Source organism: Eutrigla gurnardus (assembly GCF_963514095.1).
Source record: "Eutrigla gurnardus genome assembly, chromosome: 3".
NCBI classification, from domain to species: Eukaryota; Metazoa; Chordata; class Actinopteri; order Perciformes; family Triglidae; genus Eutrigla; species Eutrigla gurnardus.
The window spans coordinates 7,883,650-7,889,185 of NC_139917.1; the positions used below are offsets into that span (position 1 = coordinate 7,883,650).

General features: G+C 40.8%; 1 long non-coding RNA gene across 3 annotated transcripts; it reads left to right on the forward strand.

Moving 5' to 3' along the window:
- The first annotated feature begins 342 nt into the window (after window positions 1-342).
- LOC311010996 lies at window positions 343-2,244 on the forward strand. Of its 3 annotated transcripts, none has more exons than XR_014596850.1 (5): window positions 343-914; window positions 1,040-1,228; window positions 1,380-1,446; window positions 1,621-1,786; window positions 1,975-2,244. It is a non-coding gene; the product is annotated as an uncharacterized lncRNA (long non-coding RNA). The 3 variants fall into 3 exon arrangements; XR_014596851.1 differs by having other exon boundaries at window positions 343-910; XR_014596849.1 differs by having other exon boundaries at window positions 343-1,228.
- Window positions 2,245-5,536: the final 3,292 nt, after the last annotated feature.

Sequence of the window (5,536 nt, forward strand, 5' to 3'; positions counted from 1 at the left end):
AGAACAATAAGACGAGAGAGAAATAAGAAGGAAAACGAACGGGAAAGGAAGTGAAGAAGTTCGTGTTTAATGTCGCTACGTGTACTTTTCAGTGTGTTATATGTTTAGACCATGTAGCCCAGGTTTGATTTGAAGCCGAACTGGTCAGTAGCGGGCCGTTGTTTCCACTCGGATGTCTTTTCGTTCCGGACTGTTACTGGTACTGTTGTCGTCATGTTCGCTCGCGGGGCTGGTCTGTTCTGGGTTAGCGTGTGCGGGGGTACATGGAAGTGTTTTGCTGCATATTAGCGTAACGTCGCCGTCACTATTCTCCTCTCATGAGTGGTCTTTCTGCACCGAGACAGTGGGTTACCCGTGTTAGCCGAAGCTAACAATACACCCGCATCCTCCAGTTCAGCTTCATATCAAACCGGGGCTACGTGGCCGAACATAACGCACTGTAGAGTACACGTAGCGACATTAAGCACGAACTTTTTCACTTACTTTCGCGTTCGTTTTTGACTCCAGAGCAAAAGCGGTTTTGCCGAACGGTAGCCGATCTAAGCAGGCTAATGACTAGCTAGTCTATGGGGAATATAGCGGCTCCCTGCATCGTTAGAGATATTCCACATAGACCAGCTGCTCGCCATGCATGGATAGGCTACTATTCTGCAAAAACGCTTTTGCTCTTGGTCAAGTTTCAGCTAGGGATAATATTGCCGTACACAGGTGATGTAACTCCAAAAATGTCCATTACATTTATGTACAGATCATGTTTTTTACAACATACTCATGATCATAATCTGCATTCAAACTGAAATTCATATTGTTGGTTGCCTTTGTGTAATTTCTCCTTTTTCTTTTTTCCAGGTCATCAGATGGCCAGGCTAACCATCCTGTTCAGTGTCAGGCTATCAGGTAAATAGATCAGGTAGGTGACGAGTTAAAATGCACCACAATGTTCCACTGTAAATTGGTTGGATGTGAGCATGTGTATGAGAATGTGTATAACTTCGTTCAGCACACAAAACAGCATACTAATGCCCCCTATTATTACTAGTGTGGGGTGCCTGACTGCTACAGAAAACACACAGGACTGCAAATTCATGTTTAGGAAGCAGAGGTCCTACCTGCAGGCTGCTGGGCCTATACCACCAGCTCTACCAACCTGACCCATCAGCTCTACCAGCTGACCCATCAGCTCTACCACCTGACCCATCAGCTCTACCACCTGACGCATCCTTGAAATGTAAAGATTTTTTATTCAAATATTTAAAATGTAAAATGAGTGATTACATTAGATGCCATTTATTACCTTGTATGATTTACTACCTCTGACCAATGAACAATATTTATCCTTTAATGTTAAATCCATGCTATTGTGTGTTACTATGTTACAGCCATGTGCCACTGCTGTGGACATCAGTACTCCAGAATGCCCCAGCACCTCCTGCTTGATCATTCAAGGTAATGTTACTTGGATCTAGTATCAACATTTCTAACTCAGTATTTTGTTTTGATTCTAGAAATCTACATCACCACAATAAATAATGATAACAAATTACATTTGTATAGCCCTTTGTATCTGAAGCAGATCTCAAAGTGCTCATAACACATGATGTTGTATCTATTCATTTTCAGGTGACATGATGAAGCCCTCTGGATGGCTGATATCCATCGAGGGACATGTCGTGATGGGCCCACACCCTTTGTTTTTACACGGAGTAGCTGCTTTCTTCAGCAGCTATTCAGTCTTCAACCTCGAGTATCCTGCTGCTGGATCGGCGACGCTGGAGTTCATTCAAAGGTATTGTATAAAGATCTCTTTTAACCTTGTAATTCACATTATAGTACAGGCTTCCAACTCAATGATTATCTTGAGTTCTAAATTGCTGACAATGGAGGTACCTGAGGCTAGCCTGGTGAGACCATCCTGATCTTGCGAACTCATCCATAAATCTATTTAAAACTGAAACTATCTTTGCTTATTAACAGGTGCTTCCTGGGCATCAATCCTGGAAGAGGCTCAAAGACCAAGAAGCGGACAACAATGAACCCTCATGCAAACGCCCTTTTGAGGAAACCTATTGACTTTGAGTGGCCATCATAGTGAGACAGGTAGTTCACTCGCAAGTTTCTGCACAATTTATCTGCATTTTAAGATTGCTTTGGAAAGTTTGACTAGGAAGTTGAATTTCTTGTATTCTTGAATTTCTTGACATTTGCTGTATGTTGAAAAATATTTATTTGTTAATAAATATGCCATTGGGCTAACATTGACTTTACCTCAGAGTTGTTTGTTCTTTTACAACAATGCATTGTAATATCACAAGACTAAAATCACAGTAAATTGCTGTAATCCTTACCGTGAAAGTCATGCAAAATTTATCCAATAATTTATTGTGAATTCACAGTAAAAGTACAGGGCCTTGTTGTAATGATGTACAGCAAAAGGTTGTAATTCCCCAGTAATGTACTGTAATATCACAGTAATTGCGTTGCCATAGAAGCTGTAAAGTTACAGTATACAGTTGTGCTTTTACAACAATGCATTGTAATATCACAATACTGAAATCACAGTAAATTGCTGTGACTTAATTTACAATATATTGTTGTAATCCTTACTGTGAAAGTCATGCAAAATTTATCCAATAATTTATTGTGAATTCACAGCGTAAAATTTTGCAGTGCACCTGTTGCACTTTTATGCTAATGCTCTGATTGCAAATTGTAAAACTGTGTAGCAGGTGTTTGCCCATGTGATGAGTCAGTGTGCATAGTAGGGAAATTAACTTTACAATTTTGAATGGCAGTGTGTTCCTTGTGAAAACAAGAGATTTTCTTCATGAAAATGGTGCCAAATGCAGAGAATTGTGTGTAGTGTTTTGAAAAAGTGTGTTTTAAAACTGCAATTTGAGTGTAAAGCAGGAATTGTGCTTGCAGTTTAGCAGAGTTAGTTCAGGGGGTTGGTGCATGAGTTACATGTTGTGGTCATTGTGTCTCAAGTACCAGTATTTGTGTGTAAACAATTGAGAAAAACTGTAAAACAAACTGAACATCACAACCTCTTTATTGCTGGACAGATGGTAGGGTGAGAGATCAATCAAGAGAGGAGGAAGAGGTTGAAAGAGTTTCATGTGTTGCTCCTCAGGCTTTGACCTGCTCTGACGTAGTTTTACATGACTTTTACATGACTTCTATCTTTCTCACTCCCTGTCTTTAACCCCTCTCCTCTCCATCCTCATGCCCGTAGCAGTCCCATCACCATCCGGTATCCGGCATGGTGTGGATATCTGAGATCAAGCTGTCTAGCTCCTCATCTGATAACGTACTGTATAGACCCCTAACAGAGAGACCCCACTCTGTCATCCGTCTCTGGAGTGTCCACCTGGAAAACCCTTGAAGATGGGCTATACAGGTTACTGATAACCCCATACTAAGAAGCTCAGACACATATTCCTCGCTTAAAATAAGTCTAGGGTGACTAATCTGTCCTCTCTCCAGGGAAACTGTAACAACTTGATCTTGTTCATTTATAGCAGCCACAAGGGCATGCAATTCTGTTAACAAACTGAAAATATTCTGCGGTATCTGAAGCTGGCCAGAACACGCGCTGAGTATGACAAGCTCCTGAGAAATGGTGAACTCTAGAAAATCATAATCTTGAGGGGCCCTTTCAAGCCAGCCTGACAGCCGGTTGTAAAGCCTGTTCAGGATATGGTCAAGCAACATTGCCTAGACAGGAGGAAATAACAAATGTTATAAATGTGGGTGTTGACTGAGTGATGGATACTGGAAATTAAAATACAATAATATTTTTCAATTTGTTATGGCAAGTCAATGTCTCATAACACAAAATGCAACAACATAAATATGCTAAATGGGTTCATTGCTTAAATGATATGACACTCACCTGAGATGAACCACCAGGATCCGTCATTTTCCTAGAAGGCAGAGGAGAATAGGAGTAATTTACTTTACTACCTTGAGATCTTTCAAGCATAGATATTAACTAGTCTTTTTTATAGATAAATGTTTTAAACCTAGAAAGAATCATCTTGTAAAAGAGCATATAAGTTATATGAATCTGACTCTCTTCCTTCCACGTCTGTTTTCTGAAAACGAAACCTGCATGAGCCGATCTGACCCGGGGTCACAGCTCTCCTCTCTTACAGTTTGACAGATAAGACTACAACAATACACACATACGTATATTCATTGAAAACAAATGCACACGGCCGGGAGGATGGTTACCAAAACAGAGGAAAAGTGACAGGACGCTAAATTTCTCAGCTTCGCGTCGGGGTTTATTTATTAATGTGGTTAAAGATACAACCTACCTTGAAAGTTGCCTATATCGCTGTCTCTGCTGCTAGCAAGTGCTGAATCCACCCTCTCCTCTGATTGGCTGTGGGATCAGTCGCTCTCAGATCAGCACCCGCCTTTTGCACCATAGACTGAATGCACAGATCGTTTTGCTCCACATATCTCAGTGGAGGTGGGATTTGTGATTTGTAGGTGAAGGAAACAGAATCTGTGACTCGTGGGGAAGATTTGCGCAGTTGTACTTCTCGATTTGTGTTTGTGTTTTAAAAGAACACAAATATTTTCGTGGGAAATTATTTTACATACATTGAACATTTATTGCACAAGTTCACATTCAGATTTGCACACATTCAAATTTTGTCCACAACTTCACATTGTCTGATACAGGTACACAAATATGTTTTGCCCAAATATAGACAATAGGAGCAAAAATGTGAGCGTGTCAGTTTTTTAATCTGTGACTTGTAAAATAGGATTTGTGCACCTGTAATTAAGAATTTGTGAATGTGTAAGTGTTGTGTTGTATTTGTGGAGAGAAAAAAAATCTACAAGTACACAACTCATAGAGTCTGTGACTTCAAATTTACTGATACACACATAGACGGATTATCATGACCATGGGCCCTGGACACAAACTCGCCACGGGCCCCTGCCTACACACGCAAATAGTAGGCGCAAAGGCGCTCTTCCCATTACGCACATAACAACACCGCAACAACCACAAAATTACTGTCATTTTAGGTCTGTTTTGTTTGACACCTGCCATGTACAGGACAATATACATATTATATTGCATTACTAGTAGTACTGCTAGCACTGTCCGCTAAGGTTTCCGTAGGAGGCAGCGCCGCTCCACCGCTACCAAACGTCTCCGGTGAACATGCGCTAGCAGTGTTAGCATCCTGCAGGTCGTCCCGGTGAGTTGTAGTACTGCTACTACCGCTGCTATGAGTAGCACCATCATCTTGCCCCACTTTTCTGGTGAAAAATGTTGCGATGGATGGGATTTGCTGCACCAAAGCAGCATCTTTAGCTTCTTTTTCTTTCCTTTGTTTTCTTTTAGCTGATCCACTGAGCTCCCGCTTCTCCATTTTGAAAATGCAATGTACGGTTGACCCCCAGCATACGTACATACGTACGTCATTGTGTCATCACACATTACTGATTTAATCTTATAATTTCTAAAACATTCAAATTATTTTATTATCATACTACATTTTCAAAACCACAG